Source organism: Loxodonta africana, chromosome 1 (genome assembly GCF_030014295.1).
Source record: "Loxodonta africana isolate mLoxAfr1 chromosome 1, mLoxAfr1.hap2, whole genome shotgun sequence".
In the NCBI taxonomy this organism is placed as follows: Eukaryota; Metazoa; Chordata; class Mammalia; order Proboscidea; family Elephantidae; genus Loxodonta; species Loxodonta africana.
Window position 1 is genome coordinate 49,306,924 of NC_087342.1, and position 18,449 is coordinate 49,325,372.

Genomic DNA, 18,449 nt, shown 5'->3' on the forward strand with positions numbered 1-18,449 from the left:
TCCTTTTGCAACTGACTAATTTCACTCAGCATAATGCCTTCCAGGTTCCTCTATGTTATGAAATGTTTCACTGATTCCTCACTGTTCTTTATCAATGAGTAGTATTCCATTGTGTGAATATACCATAATTTATTTATCCATTCATCTGTTGATGGGCACCTTGGTTGCTTCCATGTTTTTGCTATTTAAAACAGTGCTGCAATAAACATGGATGTGCATATATCTGTTCATGTAAAGGCTCTTATTTCTCTAGGATATATTCCGAGGAGTGGGATTGCTGGATCACATGGTAGTTCTATTTCTAGCTTTTTAAGGAAGCGCCAAATTGATTTCCGAAGAGGTTGTACCAATTGACATTCCCACCACCAGTGTATAAGTGTTCCAATCTCTCCACAGCCTCTCCAACATTTATTATTTTGTGTTTTTTGGATTAATGCCAGCCTCATTGGAGTAAGATGAAATCTCATTGCAGTTAATGGCTAATGATCGTGAACATTTCCTCATGAAAAAAAAAATTTTTTTTTTTTTTATCTGTTAGCTACCCGAATGTCTTCTTTAGCGAAGTGTCCATTCATATCTTTTCCCATTTTTTAATAGGGTTATTTGTCTTTTTGTAGTTGAGTTTTTGCAGTATCATGTAGATTTTAGAGATCAGGCGCTGATCAGAAATGTCATACCTAAAAACTTTTTCCCAGTCTGTAGGTAATCTTTTGACTCTTTTGGTGAAGTGTTTAGATGAGCATAGGTGTTTGATTTTTAGGAACTCCCAGTTATCTAGTTTTTCTTCTGCATTCTTAATAATGTTTTGTATACTGTTTATGCCATGTATTAGGGATTCTAACGTTGTCCCTATTTTTTCTTTCATGATCTTTATTGTTTTAGATTTTATATTTATGTCTTTGATCCATTTTGAGCTTGTTTTTGTGCATGGAGTGAGGTATGGGTCTTGTTTCATTTTTTTGCAAATGAATATCCATTATGCCAGCACCATATGTTAAAAAGACTGTCTTTTCCCCATTTAACTCTTTTGGGACCTTTGTCAAATATCAACTGCTCATATATGGATGGATTTATGTCTGGATTCTCAATTCTGTTCCATTGGTCCATGTATCTGTTGTTGGACCAGTACCAGGCTGTTTTGACTACTGTGGCGGTATAAATAGGTTCTAAAATCAGGTAAAGTAAGGCCTCCCACTTTGTTCTTCTTTTTCAGTAATGCCTTATTTATCCGGGGCCTCTTTCCCTTCCGTATGAAGTTGGCGATTTGTTTCTCCATCTCATTAAAGAATGTTGTTTGGATTTGGATCCGAATTGCATTAAATGTATAGATCGCTTTTGGTAGAATAGACGTTTTTATAATGTTAAGTCTTTCTATCCATGAGCAAGGTTTGTTTTTCCACTTATGTTAGTTTCTTTTGGTTTCTTGCAGAAGTGTACTGTAGTTTTCTTTGTATAAGTCTTTTACATCTCTGGTAAGATTTATTCCTAAGTATTTCATCTTCTTGGGGGCTACTGTAAGTGGCATTGATTTGGTGATTCCCTCTTCGATGTTTTTTGTTGGTGTAGAGGAATCCCACTGATTTGTGTATGTTTATCTTGTATCCCGATACTCTGCTGAACTCTTCTATTAGTTTCAATAGTTTTCTGGGAGGGGAAAGTTTTGAAATGAGAATTTTATACTCAGGTTCCCCTTATTTCAAGTGTAAATGTCATTTGCAGTGACTTTGAAGATGTATTCCTGCCATTTGTGATGAAAAATAAGAGATTAATGGGGGTGACGATGTGAAAAAAATAGAGTCATTGTACACTGGAGCCAGTTAGAATTGTATAAGAGTGTAGAAGAAAAGCTCATGCACAAGTTTATCCTTAAAAGGTAGATGTGAATATCAAAAATAATATTGTAACGAACACCTGGGCCCAAAATCTAGGATTGTATTCATAAAGACTGAACCAGATGGAGAGAAGAGTTTTCACATGGGATGATCCAAACATTTCTTCTTCACTTATCACCCCAACAATTAAATAAATATAAATTAAAACGTTTAGAAAAATCTTAAGGATAATCCCTAGCTGGATTGAAAATAGAAAAAAAAAAAAAGAAAAAATCTCAAAAGAAAAGGCAGAGCAAAAAAAGCAGACAAATATTATCCACATAAAAAGCTAAGCAAATATGAAATGAACAACCCTGAAAACACAGCAAATGAGACAAAAGTGATATCAAATATAATGGTTACAACAACAGGTATCAATGCATTAGAAACACAAACACTCAAATTGAAAGTAGGGAAATGAAACAAAATATAAACCAGGCCATGAAATATTAAAATTAGACAAAGGCGAAAATAATTAGATGGAATAAAGAGAAACTCTTTATGTTGCTAAATCAAAGAATTCACAGTATGATAAAAATTACATTAGCCTTTATGTGCTGAATAATATATCGTGAAACTGCACGAAGTAAAACCACTAAAATACAGGGAAGAAACGATTGAAACATATTAGTGGCAGCTTTTAAGTGCTTTTCTCAATCTGTGATGTCAAGCAAATCTATAGCAGAGGAAGGAAATATAATTGATAGTGTTAATTTAATAGATGTAAGACAGGAAACAGAGGACCCCCAAATCTGCAAACAAAGTAACAAGAAATGGGTCGGGGCACAGAAGCAAAGCCATTCCCCAGAACAATGGGGCAGGGTATCAGAAAACAGCCCGCAAACTTCTTTAAAGTTGTCTTTCAGAAGCAGCTGGAGAAAACCAGCCCCAGGGACATGCACAGAATATCCACCTGTGACCGCTGTGCTACCTTCCACCAGGGGCAGTAAGGGGCTGCAGTAGCAGCTGGGAGACTGTGTAGGTGCGACACCCCATAATAAATCCTGCTACAAATCCCAGAGTCCTCCGGGACAGGAGCCATCTTAGAAAGCTGCTGCACGAGTACCGTCATTAACATATCCTTGCCTATGCCTGTGAATAAACATGAATCTTTTCCCACCCAAGAACTTTTAAAAACCCAGGCCCATGTTTTGCTCTGTGAGACGAGGGTAAGTGTTGGTTTAGGCCCTCCTTGTCTCTGCTTGCAAGCCACTTCAATAAAGCTTTGCTCGTGTGGAAAACTCTGCGTGCCTTACCTGCTCATTCTTGACCAGTGAGAGGCAAGAACATTTTTCCGGTAACAGATGCATATTCAACTTTGTAGCCAACAAAAGTAAATAGATCTCTTTCTATGCCAATAGAAAATTTCATAAAAATTGGTAATTTATGAGGCTACAAAACAATATCTTGATAAATTCCCCAAAGAATAAACATTTTTATCATAACAATTAAAATGAAAATTAATAACAAAATCATTACCTGACAATGATATAGTTACCTGAAGGTTTCTATAGTTTATTAAGCCTAATATATTAGCTAATTATACAGACATTTCTAAATATTAACTCATTAAAAATCATTAGTTTGGAAACATGAGAAAAGGAAAATCTCACTTTAGTATCAAATATAACCTGGGTATTAATCTAACAAATATATGTAGAATCTATATGGGAAAAATTTAAGCTTCATTGAGGGACATAAAAGAAAACTTGAATAGATGTAGACAATTTCTATGTTCCTTCTAGGAAAGACCTGGCCTTGTAAAGATTATCCATTTTCCAAAAACCAAAACCAAACCATTTGCTGTTGAGTAGATTCTGACAGCCACCCTATAGGACAGAGTAGAACTGTCCTATAGGGTTTCCAAGGAGCAGCTGGTGGATTCGAACTACCAACCTTTTGGTTACTAGTCAAACTCTTAGCCACTGTGTCACCAGGGTTCCACTTTTTCTAAAGTAGCCTATAAATTTAGTATACTGTAATGGGATTTTTTTTTTTTAAACTTGGCAGTATTATTCTTGAAATCACAGGAAGAACAAATAATCAAGAACAACAAAGTTTAATTGTGATAAAGAAGGGTTGTTAAGGCAGTCCTTGGCCTATTAGCAATTAAACAGAATCTAATAAAACAGTAAAATAGCAGTGTATGAATAGCCATACAGATATTTTAAATGGAAAAGAAGTCCATAAAGAAACCTAGTTATGACAAATTTAATTTACAGTAGAAATTATTACTATTATTATTTTGTCACTGAGGAAAGGATATACTTTCAAAATGGTTTTGGGAAAAATTATAAGGAAAGTTTTATATTCCAATCTCATTCCCAAATAAAACTAAAAATTTAATATAAAAAAAGAAGCTATAAGTGACTAAAAGCAATTGTAAAGCAGTTTTCATACACTTCTGTGATGGGAAATTGTTCAATTGTTCTGGAAGTACTAACCAGGTGGATTTCAAATAAGGATGTTACTGCTTCTTTGGAAACGTGTAGCCAAGTCTGGAAATACGAGCGGGGGTGTTTTTACAATGGTTGAGAGGGGGTAATTACTGATGTTTAGTTAGCGGTGTCAGGGTTGCCAAGGTTCTTCGATGTGTGGGATGTTTCCACAAAGTAAGAAAGAATTCTGCCCCATATACCAAAAGCACTCCAGTTGAGGAACATTCATAATTTTAGAAAAGGTCACTATTAAACATGAAGAGGTCTAATAACTAATGAAAATTTACTCTCTATGGCCCTCCTTTTTTCCCAGCAAAATGCCTGTAAATGACTAGACATTCCAATAATGGCTCATTTCTTCCCTGTTTGTGTGTACCAGTTTTAATGAAATGTCTAATCTAGGCAGTTTGCTTTTTAAAACTATAGCGCAGAACAGCTTGTTTGTGGTGTGAATTGTAGCATTTGCTGGGAGAAGAGATCTCTAGACAAGATAGCATTGTACAAAGGCTTTTAAAATAGAGGTGCCTGGTGTATCTGAAAAGGCTGTTTCAGGCTTGAGCAAGACTACGTTGTATTATTTATGCTTTTACCCTGGCAACAGTTGACTTTGTACAGACTTCACCATGCAGCTAAGGAGAGGTTTTTCCAAGCTAAAGAAGCAGAAACAATGTTTCTGAAAAAAGACTCTGGCACAGACCCTTATCTAAATCTCCTGCCCAAATACACACAGGAAAGGTTTCGCAGGAGCAAGCTGTTTCTACGAAAAGAATGTCCTGCAGATATCTTGCAACAACCTGGTAACCCTCCCCCCCACTTTTGTTAGGTGCTGTTGTGATTATCACCTGTAATAAACCAATTTAAGAAGGACGCATGTACTTTAAACCAATCCCTTTCAAGCCCCCATTTGAGCAGTCCCGCCTTATGCTGATCTACGTTCGTAATTTCCAATCAAAATGATGTACCTTAAATTCTTTGTTCTCACCCTATAAATATGTTTCTGCAGTCTCACCTCCTTGGAGGGCTGGATTTCATTTTTACTTGCAGTACATCTCTTTTCCCTTTAACAGGTGTGTGTTGTTAATGCTGCTGTCGAGTACTGTGACAACATTAGCAATGTCCATTTCATCTCTTTTGCTACCTTTGTAAGGAAGTGATGCTTTTTCGGAGAAGACTGAGGAAGTTAAAGTATTTCCAGTTTATGAAATTATTGTAAAACTTCTCGCAGACAGGCTCGAGCCAGGATGTTTCATGAGTCTCAAGTTAGAGGATATTTTATGCTATGTGCTAATATTTCTTAATATTCTTCTGATCAAAATGCCTTTTTTTTTTTTGAACATGCTTGAGTAGCTGAAAATAGCTATGGCTATTAAAAAGGGAGGGATGAGACCTGGTAGCTACAATGTAAAAATTTATTGTATGACAAAGATATTTTCATCAGCACTTTCAAAAAGGATAGAGACACCTTCCCCAGAGCCAAGAAAGCCTATTCCCAGAAGCTATTCTCCCTTTCTTTGGGCTTCTTTCTATTGAACTCAGCAATGGTAACTAACACCAGTTTCATACCCTGATTTAAAGAGTGAGGATTTTGAATCAGGGTTGTCCTCATTTCTCTAATTTTATCTCCTTCCAGAGAGACTGGTCTTATCTTCCTTATCAGTGTATGCTCCTATTTCCAGTAGATGAAGAGAGAGTCCTGGGATTTAAACCCTTTGAAATCTGGCCACCTGGGTTGAGATCATCTTGAAAAGTACGATGCAGGCTCCAGCAGTCTCTGTCCTAGATGGCTAAGTCCCTCTAGTCCACCCAGAGACTGCTGGAACAACTTCCTGTGAAAAATGAGCGGCAGAGTCAGCCTACCATGCTTCATATTTTTATTATTCTTAGGCACTGATGTCATTCTCCAGCACTCTATCCGGTAATCTATGGGACCTGGAGCCAGTGTATAGATGAAGCAGGACTCTGCCTTTTAATTAGCTGAGTGACCCAAAGAAAGTTACTTAACCTCTCTTTGCCTCAAGTCTGTAAAAAAAAAAAAAAAAAATGCATATAGGAGTGATAATATCAGTACCTTCTTCACAGAGTTGTAAGGACTAAAGGAATTAATCCTGGCATATAAACCATTAAAAAAAAAAAAACAAAACCATTGCCATTGAGTCGATTCCGACTCATAGCTACTCTATAGGACACAGTAGAGCTGCCCCATAGGGTTTCCAAGGAGCGGTTGGTGGATTCAAACTGCGGACCTTTTGGTTAGCAGCCAAGCTTTCAATCACTGTGCCACCAGGGCTCCGTTCTGGCATGTAGTAAATGCTTAATAAATGTTACCTGTTATTAGTATTACCGGTTGCTGTTGAGTCAATGCCGATTCATGGTGACCTTACGTGTGTCAGAGTATAACTGCGCTCCATAGGGTTTTCAATGGGTGGCTTTTCAGAAGTAAATAAGTGTTAACTCTTTGCAACACTCAGGGACTGCTAAAGGAAAGGCTGGAAGTTCAAGCCCACTGAGAGGCACGTTGGAAGAGAGGGCTGGTGATCTACTTCTAAAATATCAACTATTGGAAACCCTATGGAGCACAGTTCCACTCTGACACACATGGCGTCTCCATGAGTCAGCATTGATCCGACTGCAACTGGGTTTTTTGTTTGTGTGTTTTTATTACTATTATTCTTGCCTCATTTCTAAATTTCTCTGCATTTCTCTTACCTCGAACTTGTCTTCCACTACTCTATTTTATGGATAGTTGCCCTAATGCATTGATAACATTGCTTTCTTACTCAGAGCCTCCCTTGCATTCAAAGTCCAGATGGCATTCAAAGTTAGTTCAGTGCACCTGTGGACAATCTGTGAAATTATACATTGCCTTTGCTATGCCATTACTATTTTACCTTAGAAACTTGAATACCTAGATCCCATTCTCTGACAATCTCTTACCCTTCAATCTGTCATGCTCAGCATCTCTTAGACTTACACCTCAGTGAGGTCACAGTCTTCTCACAATCCTTTGTCTCCTATCTCCCATCTGAGGAATACCGGCCTGAAACACTCTTATTTCTTCAATTTTCTATCTCACCACCTTCCTCCACTGGTGCCCAGAAACCAATCTTGCCTTTTACTTCAATGAGAAAATAGAATAACTAATCTCTTTCTTTCTACCACCGTAATTACAAACAACTACATCTCCATCCATAATTTCCAGCTATGAACCACCACTTCCCCAGAAGGTATGACTTTCTTTTCTTTCTTTCTTTTCTTGACAAATAACTAGTGTCTTCACCCCTTTTCTATATAACTTCTCTTCCACCTTCAGGGATTTTTCTGAATTTATCACATTATTTGTTCTTCCTTTACTGACTCTTTTCTATTAGGTATTCTAATTTTCAATCCTCTTCCATTTCAAAGAAATCTTCCTTCAGTCCCATACTTATGTTGCCTATTTCCTCTACTCCATGGACAAAAACCGGTTGCTGTCAAGTTGACTGGGCTTATGACAAGCCCATGTGCATCAGAGTTGAACTGTGCTCCAAAGGGTTTTAATGGCTGGTTTTTTGGAAGTAGATCACCAAGCCTTTCTTTCAAGGAGCCTCTGGTTGGACTTGAACCATCAGCAGTCAAGTGTGTTATTTGTTTTCACACCCAGGGACCCTCTCCATAGACAAGCTCCTTGGAAAAAGTTGTCTACACTCCCAATTTATGTCAAAACTATACACTAAACTTGTTTGCACTTGATTTAGCAGAATCATTTTGTTTGAGTTCTTGGATCCATCTATTTGGGAGTCCCCCATTTCTTCCCCAGTGATGTAAGTAACTATGAAAAACAGAATACCCAACTAAAGTGTATAAATCAGTAGAGATTCGTTTATTTATTTTTCTCACATAGCAGGAGGTCCAGAGGAAGGCAGCTCAGGGCTCCTGTAGCAGCCAGGCTCTCTTTGTCTTTCCCCTCTGTATTCTTAGAATTTAATTTTCAGCTTAATGTCTGCTAACTAAGCGCTACTGGAAGGTGGCTGCACCTTCAGATATTGTAACGTCAGCTGAGGCAGGATGAAGGAGGGCATGGTGAAGCAGGGATGTTTGGATCTGTATCAAGACAGCAAAAGCTTTCCCAGAAATTTTCAGCTTACTTCTCATTGCCAGAGCTGTGCGCCATGGCCACCTTTGGCTGCAAGTGATCCAGTGAGCTATGTGCAGCTGGGAACACTGCTACTCCAAACAAAACTGGGCTTCCCCTAGCAAGGGAAGAGGAGTCAGTGATGGGGTGGGAGTAGGAAGTCATTGGGTTACTGTCTCTAGCAAAAGAAAGAGTCCAGACTAAAACACACTCACCTAGCACTTACCACACATCGTATTGCATTTGCTTCTTTCCACACCTGTGCCCTGCAGTAAACTCTTAACTGTGGGCAGGAACTAGCTCTAAATTGTATCCCAATTTTTATAACATACGGCAAGTTTTCATAAATATATACTAGATTTATGTGGCGTTATATGTCCAAAACCAAACCCAGTGCCATCGAGTCAATTCTGACTCATAGCGACCCTATAGGACAGAGTAGAACTGCCTCTTAGAGTTTCCAAGGAGTGCCTGGTGGATCTGAGCTGCCAGCCCTTTGATTAACAGCTGTAACACTTAACCACTACGCCAACAGGGTTTCCTGTTATATGTCAGAGGTGAAAAATATGGTAGATTCGTGTTACTCAGTAGTTATGGGGCATTGGTTCAGTGGTAGAATTCTTGCCTTCCATTGTGGAGACCCATGTTTGATTCCCAACCAATGTGCCTGATGTGGAGCTTCCAGACTGAGAGGGACTAGGAAGAAAGGCCTGATGACCTGCTTCCAAAAATCTGCCAATGAAAACCTTATGGATCACAATGGTTCGATCCTCAACCAGTCATGGCACAGCACTGGGTAGCATATCATTCCATTGCACATGGGGTCACCATGAGTCGGGGCCTGACCTGATGGCAGCTAACAGCAACATCAACAACATGTTCACTGAAGTGCCTGTGAACCCTGAATTAGTGAATGCTGAGCCATTGCTGTTAGGAGAAATGTTGAGTTAAGCTCCTGTGAGTCTCTAGTCACAACATTTCGTCAACAGATCGATGCATAACCTTGTTTTATGTGTTTCTGTGTAGAGACATTATTTAACATATCTTTCTTAAAAATAATTATATGCAGTAATTCTTTATGATATAACAGTAGCTGAGAAGGGTTTAACGTTTTCTGACTCTGGGTAAGGTGACCGTAAATTTCTCTGGCTTTCAGCCACACAATAATAACGCTGTCCACTAAGCTTTTTTTTTTTAATTAGTCATCTTCTCATGAATCCACAGTTTACATAGCTGCTTTTCCATCCATTCCACATCTCCATGGTGTGGTCTATAGATGTTTTTTTAGCACTCTCTGGAGCAGCCTCACATACAGATGGTCAAATTTCCTCTTCCTTTTCCTGGATATATAGTGTTGTTGATTCATTAACATTGAAATCACAGCCAACTGCACTGTAACTCAACGACTGAGCACAGCTTATCTACCATGCACATTTCTCGGTAAGGCCCAGCATAGCCTTCTTGCATTGAATAACACTGGATAGCACTTTGGTACTACCCTTTTGGGCCATTTTTAACAGCAAAATCACCAACAAAAACCCAAAAATATGAAAAACATGACAGGAAACAGAGGACTAGAAGGACACTTATTTACAGCCCAGGAGCTGTGAGAAGAAGGCAGAGCGTTGCCTCAGCTGGGAACAGGTGTGTTCCGGGACTCACATTTTGTGCCGCTCTGGCCTGTCCATGACTGACCGCAAAAATGCCTTGAGTATAGATTTTGGGGTTACAAATGAGTTTTAGAGAGTAGGTGATTTCATAACTACGGAATCCGTGAATAATGAGCATCAACTGTAAATTACTTGGTGAAAAGTGACAGTAGCAACCTGTAAACTATTGAGGGAAAGAAAGTAAATTGGACCCCAATGTGGGAGTGGTTGTACCACAGTTCCAGCACACTGCTGAGGAAGCTGCCCATCACAGAGCTGCAGGAGGCATCCTCTCACAGCCCCCAGAGGAACACAGTGATGCTGACCTGTTGTCATCTGGTGCTGTCTTGAGGAAAGGTTTCCCTTTTCTTATTTGCACAAAATCCCCATTTGACCTAAACCCCTAACCCATTGCTGTCAAGTCGACTCCGATCCATAGCAACTCTAGATGACAGAGTAGAACTGCCCCATAGGGTTTCCAAGGAGCAGCTCGTGGATTTGAACTGCCGACCTTTTGGTTAGCAGCTGTAGCACTTAACCACTGTGCCACCAGGGCTCCCTTTTGACCTACCCAACTAGTGGCAGCTTATTTGGGCAAATACTGTTTGGCGTCTGTGGAGGAACTGATAAAGACTCGTGTTATTCCAAAAACCCAAACCAAACCCATTGCCTTCCAGTTGATTGTGACTCAGAGTGACCCTAAAGGACAGAGTAGAATTGCCCCATACTATTTCCAAGGCTGTGATCTTTACAGAAGCAGACTGCCATATCTTTTTGCTGGTGGGTTAGAACTGTTGACTTTTTGGTTAGCAGCTGAGTGCTTCACCACTGCACCACCAGGGCTCCTTGCCCATGTTATCAGGACTATTTTAAAAACTTGAGTGCTTAAATTTAGAAAAGGTTAGACTGTATTACAAATTATGTGGGCTCCTATATATTCAATGCCTTATTATTAACCCTTGAATACCAGTGCAAGTTCATATTTATTGGTCTTTAATTATTCATTTGCTCATTTTGATGGGGCTTTTTCTAAATTTAATTTTTAAAAGTAAATATGAAACAAAGGGATTTGAATTTCAGTTACTCTTTGCGTTTGTACTTTCTCAAGTCAGTAGGTTCAGCTCTTTTAGGTGATGGTTGATTTCTTATCAATATTCTAAAATACATGTTTCTGCAAATCTTAATTTTAATAGTATTTATTATTTTAGGCTTTTTTCCTTAGAACGAAATATGGAGTGATGTTTGTCTATAAAGATGGCTATTATGCATGTAGTTTTATAATTACATAAACTAGGCAAAGGGCATTTTATGAAACCTTTTGTGAAAGTTTATTTTCTCTTGAAATTTTCTGTAATATAATCTTTGTTTATTTGTCTAAAATAGAAGGACCCACAGAGAGATTTAAATTATTTAAATTATTCCAATTACGAGAAATACTTTTGGGTTTATCAATCTGATGATTTAATCCTGTAGTTGCCCTTCATAATACTTGCAAGGCTTAGCAAGATCACAAAGAGAAATTGCATTTCTTTCTAGAACCTGTGGTAGAAATCTCTGGAGTTTATCTTTGTAATTTTTCATTTTTCCCTGAAAGAACCACCAATGCTTATTTCACTATCTATGAATAATTTTAGTTGACAATCAGAACATATTAACCCCCAGTGACCTCAGAGCAGTGAAACCCATCGTTTCCTATTCTGAAGGCTGTTTGAAGAACACAGATTTAAATCACTTATACCCTGCAAAATTTCTTACAAATGAAAAGCTCAACGGACTCTCCTACAAAATAATCCTTAGGTATTTTAACCTATGCTGTCTGAATTATAGTGCACTGTATCTTGCAATTAGAAAGAATAGTAAATTTTCATTGTTTAAGATCTGGTTTTAGAGCTGATCATGAAGACCAGTTCAAATTCAATAGTAAAGATTGAACTTCTCTCCGTTTTTGGCCAGAAGAGGGAACCAGTTGACTGCATCTGAAGCATGTGTGCACTGATTCCAAACACCCTTCTTTACTTCGAATTAATTACCACTCAACAAAGTGATAGTTAAAATAATGCACATCTCTCAAATGTCACTTTGCAAAATTACTGACATGTATCAGTAATGTATTTTCATTCATTTACTCTTTGAAATTGCTTGGTTTTTCTTAGGCTCTCTGTAAAACATAATGAACACTTGTAAATAGATAGTCAATCACTGCTTTAAGTCAAAGCTTTACCAGTGAATATGAAAACCAATAACAAAACAGTAATACCCACCTTATTGTTTCAGGTGTAAATGCATTTTTGTCTCTGATATAAAAGCATTATTTCTTAATTGCTCTATGCAGTTAATTGCGGACACATGGCAACATAGGACACTATATTTTTTACTTGATGTATTATTTTATTTTGGAGGCATGGTGGCACACTGGTTAAGACCTCAGCTGGTAAGCAAAAGTTGGCAGTTGGAAGCCTGTGAGTAGCCATCTAAGATACTTCACTGGTCTCACCCCTTTAGGAACAAGGGAGAATGAAGAAAAGTAAAGATACAAGGGAAAGATTAGTCTAAAGGACTAATGGACCACATCTACCACGGCCTCCATGAGGCTGAGTCCAGTACGAGATGGTGTCCAGCTACTACCACTGACTGCTTTGACAGGGTTTACAACTGAGGGTCCTGGATAGAGCTGGAGAAAAAAGTAGAACAAAATTCTAACTCACAAAGAAAGACCAGACTTAACTGCCTGACAGAGGCTGGAGAAACTCTGAGTATGGCCCCCAGATACTCAGTACTGAAGTCTCTCCCGAGGTTCACCCTTCAGCCAAAGATTAGACAGGCCCATAAAACAAAATGAGACTAAAGGGGCACACCAGCCCAGGGGCAAGGACTAGAAGGCAGGAGGGGACAGGAAATCTGGTAATAAGGGAATCCAGTGTCAAGAAGGGAGAGTGTTGACATGTTGTGGGGTTGTTAACCAATGTCATAAAACAATATGTGTACTAACTGTTTAATGAGAAACTAGTTTTTTCTGTAAACCTTCATCTAAAGTACAATTAAAAAAAAAAAAGTTGGCAGTTTGAATCTACCAGCCAGTCCTTGGAAACCCTATGGGGCAGTTCCACTCTGTCCTATAGGGCCGCTATAGTGTCTATAGGGTTGCTACGTGTCGGGATTGATTCAATGGCAATTTTTTTTATTACTTATATTAATATTAGACCACTGTTTTTATCTATTCTGAGTTGGGAAGCCATCATTTCCTTAAATTGCTCTCTTTTAATGTCCTCTTCTTGCCCTAACCCATTGCCATCAAGTTGATTCCAAATGGTAGTGACCCTATAGAACACAGAACTACTGCATAGGGTTTTCAAGGCTGTATTCTTTATGGAAGCAGAATGCCACATCTTTCTCTCTCTCTCTCGAAGAGGGGCTGGTGGGTTCCAATTGCTGAGCTTTTGATTAGCACTTAACCACTGTGCCACCAGGGTTTCATCCTCTTGCCCTATCTGTGGTATTTTTGGTGTTACTTAAAGTTCATCTGGAAACCCTGGTGGCGTAGTGGTTAAGAACTACAGCTGTTAACCCAAAGGTCAGCAGTTCGAATTCAGCAGCTGCTTCTTGGAAGCCCTAAGGTGCAGTTCTACCCTGTCCTATATGTCACTATGAGTCAGAATGGACTTGACAGCAGTGAGTTTTTTTTTTTTTTTTCTTTTTTAAGTTCATCCAAAATGTTTTCCTGAATTAGTTTGTGCTCCAGTGGTAAAGTAGGGCAGAGCATAGAGGACTTTTTTTTTTTTCTGGATAATTCAATAAAAATACAAAAGCAAATTAAGTACTTATTATTGAGTAAACATAGGAATTTAAGTATTTCTGTCTTGATAATTGCACACGTTCCCCCCCCCCCTTTTCTTTATCATTCTGGCTTGATACTAGTTATATTTCTATAACCAAACACTTCGACTATGACAACTGAATGATAATCCCCATGATACATTATACTCAGTTATGCCTTATAGGAATAGGGTTACCAGGTGAATCATAGTGAATTTGTTCAGTAATAGACCTAGCCTTAGTGAGGTGATACAGGCATTTTCTTTACTATATATTTTATTTGTGACTACATTTAATTTTTCTATCTTTTCTTCATTTTACTCTGATTTAGCTCCCCAAGTAGGAACATGTTTCTAAATGGTCTAAAAGAACTACCCAAAGAAGTTTCAAAATATAATTAGCCATGATAAGAAAAAAGGCACTCAAAATCTATATTCTATTAAAGTAAATAAACAATTTGTGGCAGATTAAAGATAGCTGCAAGTCCTTTGAGATTCCTCCTATTGGAGATCTTGATATTCTGTGTTCCTTCCCCTTGGACCTCGGTAAGCTCTATGGCTACTTTGACCAGCAGCATATAGAAGAAGTAAAGCTGTGTTGGTTTTCTGACCAAGGCTTTAGGAGACTGGCAACTTCTGCTTCCGGTGCCCTGGAACACTTGCTCTTGGAATGCAGTTGCCATGCTGTGTAGAAGCCCAAGCATTCCTGTGGAGAGAGCTCTGTCGAAATGAACTAAGGTCCCCAGCCGTACTCCCAGTTGACAGCCAGCATAAATTTGCCAGCTAGGTGATTGAGCCATCTTAGAAGTGTATCCTTTAGCTCCAGTCCAGCTGTCCCAGGTGACACTGTGCTGTGCAGAGCACAGATAAGTTGAACCCTACCCAGATTGCCAATTTGTGAGCACAACAAATGATTGTTTTTACTTTAAGCCACTAAACTGAAACAATTCTTTACATGCCATCTTCTTTCAAAGAAGTTTGTTCATAATAAAGGATAGAGAGCTGACAATTTGGGCTTCAGAAGCCTTTCATACTGTTCAGGAGGAAAATGAAGCAATATAGGCTTGCAATCAGCATTAGGGAAAATAGGAAGCTACTGATAAGTTTTACATCTTCTAGTCTACAGCACCACTCCAAGATTGGAGTGCTAATTGGTTCATTGCTGTTGAACAGTGTCAGTAAATTCGGAATTTGTACAATGTACCAAGCGTGTAATTGTGTCATGACATCATTTATGCACCAGAAGAGCAGCAGCACTTATGTGGACAATTGAGTCGGAATGGATTTTAGAAAGACTAATTAAAAGGAAAAAAAAGTGTTATTGTATAATGATGTCGCCAGTTTCTTCCCGACAACTTTAATTAGCATACTACAACTAAGGCAAAGAGCAGTAAAATTTAAATAATACCATCTTTTTTACTTTTCTGTATTAAAAGACCCTACAGACTAAAACTAGAAGATTTATAGGGATCTTTTTGATTCTTTTTGAAGCGACAGTCTCATTTTCACATTGGTTTATTTTTATTAAAGAAATAACTTCTTTTTGGGGAGCAAAATATACTTTTCTGTTTAGAGCAGCATTTCTATAACTGTAGCTTCCAGCAGAATCAGCTGCAGGGCTTGTTAAAACACAGGGTGCTGAGACTCAAGCCCATTTTCCATTCAGGGGGTCTAGGGTGGGGCCCGTGAATTTGCATTTTTATCAAGTTCCCAGGCAGTACTGATGCTGTTGGCCTGGAGAACACAATTTGAAAACTACTAGATTAAATAAAATAATATGCCTAAAATGCTTAGCACAGTACCTGGTGCTTAGCAATGAAACATTAGCTATTATTATTATCTAAGTTACGATCTTTAGGATTATTGGTAAACATTTCAACAGTATACACATATTGAATGCCTACTATGAGCTGCCTTGGTGGCACAGTGATTACGAGCTCGGCTGCTAACCAAAGGGTTGGCAGCTCAAATCCACCAGCTACTCCTTGGAAAACCTATGGGGCAGTTCTACTCTGTCCTATAGGGTCACTATGAGTCAGAATTGACTCAGTGGCAATGGGTGAAGTGACTATGAGCTAGGTACTATGCTAGGAGTGAAGAGCTTATATCCTGGTTGGGGAGAAAGATAGGAGCTTTTGGGGACAACTAACAGGGAAATAGTCTACCCTCGGAGTTTATGGAGACCTTCCTGGAGGAGATAGCTCCTGAGCTAAGTTATGACCTATGAGCAACAATTAGCTAGGTAAATAGAAGCTGGAAGAGTCTTATTGGCATAGGAAATAACCCCAAAAAAGTGAGAAAAGATTGGAACAGCAGTTTCTATTACAAAAGTGAAAGCTTAAGGTACAGAAAAGTAGGAAATAGTGTACTTTTAGAGAAAGTTAATTTGAGGTATAGAAAGGAAATGAATAATATCATTTTGTTTTTAGAAAGATACCTATATTACATAGCTTAAAGAAATGGCTTTTTTTTTGTTGTTGTTAATGCTTGGTTTGCATTTTATTGGTATTTCTCAACATTTTTCTGTGGTAATTGTTTAGAATAAAACAGAAATGGTGACAAAATGCAGCCAGAATACCTGTTTTAGTGAATTTATAGGTGTAGCCTGATATATTGCCCCGTGTATACCATTTCTAAGCAGCCCTGGTGGCACAGCAGCTAAGCACTCGGCTGTTAACAGGAAAGTCAGTGGTTCAAACCTACCAGCCGCTCTGCAGGAGAAAGATGTGGCAATCTGCTTCTGTCAAGATTTACGGCCTTGGAAACCCTACGGGGCAGTTCTACTCTGTCTTCTGGGGTCACTATGAATTGAAATCGACTGGACAGCAGTGAGTTTGGTTTTTTTTTTTTAAATATAATTTCTAACTCTTGAGTTGGTATCATTTTTGAGCATCTTTTGCCTTAATAAGAGTATTGTCCTACCTCTGATGTTAAGTTGAACACGTGGCCTAAAACAGAAATGGCCTTTCAAAATAAATACATTTTCCGTATCAGGAAATGCTAAATCATATTAATCAATTTGAGTATAGTCAATATCAATATTTAATGAGTTTTTGTCTAATTACCCACTACCCCGGGGAGGGGGTACTAGCGGGACAGCACATTACAAAATTACCAATCTCTGAAAAGTCTAGTGCTGGCTTTAGGAAAACAACTTCCTGACCTTGCTGCAAGAGTGAAAAAGGTGCATAAATTAACAGGAACAGCTACTGCGTACACACCTAATACAGAAATGTATGAAACAAACAAGCAAAAAAAAAAAAAAAAAAGGTGGGGGGGCACCTGGACTTCACATTAGTCTCTTTCTTTGTATCAAACTGACATGTTAGAAAATCATACACACACATACACACACACAGAGGAATATGTACATGTAAACATATATAGGAACCCTGGTGGAGCTGTGATTAAGAGCTCAGCTGCTAACCAAAAGGTCAGCACTTTGAATCTATCAGCTGCTCCTGGAAAACCCTTTGGGGCGGTTCTACTCTGTCCTATAGGGTTGCTATAGGATTGCTATTAGTTGGAATCGACTTGATGGCAATGGGTTTGGTTGTTTTTTTAATATACATGTCAAAAAACCAAACCTATTGCCGTCAAGTTGATTCCGACTCAAGGAACCTATGGGACAGAGTAGAACTGCCCCATGGGGGCAGTGGTGGATTTGAACTGCTGACCTTTTGGTTAGCAGCTGAGTCCTTAATCCCTACTCCACCAAGGCTCCTTTATATATGTAAAAAACTCATTGCAGTCGAGTTGGTTCTAGATGCAAATACCTCAAATACTAAAGCCATCTCGATTTTGAAGTAGTTTTATTTTAGGAAGCTAGAAAATAGTTTAGAAATGCTAAAATAGTTGAACATTTTACACAGAATATGAGGACTTACATTGAGCAAGAAGAAAATTGAACAAAAATAGGAGTTCAGTGTGTTGAAAGAAAGTGTGCTGCTTCAGTGGTCCCACAAGCCAGAATCTTCATGATGGACTTGATTGTGGATGTGCTCACATGACTTCAGTTGGCGCTGTTTAAGTCTCTTACTAAAAATAGCTAAACACGGGCTCAATAACAACATCTTTTATAACTTTTTTGTTTCAAGCAATATTCACGCATTCCACATTTCCTTTCTGTAAGTGGAATATGCTTCACCCTTTAAAAAATAATTCCACTGTTTAAGGAATGTTGCAAAAAGGACAAACAGTAACACTCCAAAATCATGACAATTTTTTTTTCCGTTAAATGTATATTAGAACACCAAAACAAAGAAGTCCTGGAAGGGGAACAGAAACATTTTAGGGTAATGTCTTTTGCAAATTTAGACTCTAATCCAGGGCTTAAATATTGCTTGTGTCAAAACAACCCACTAGCTTTCTGCGAAGGGCGTCTTTGAACTGGTTTTTACTTGTGGGGCTGTTTTGTGTACGGAAGATTATCCGCTCGTCAAGGTGCCACACTGGAACCCAGATGAGTAGCTGGGGAGCTCATTCTATTTGCCCTCAGGACAGCTGAGCTTTACATTTTTGATGACAATGGAATGCAGTAGTTTATGATGTCAGGTGTGTGTATGTGT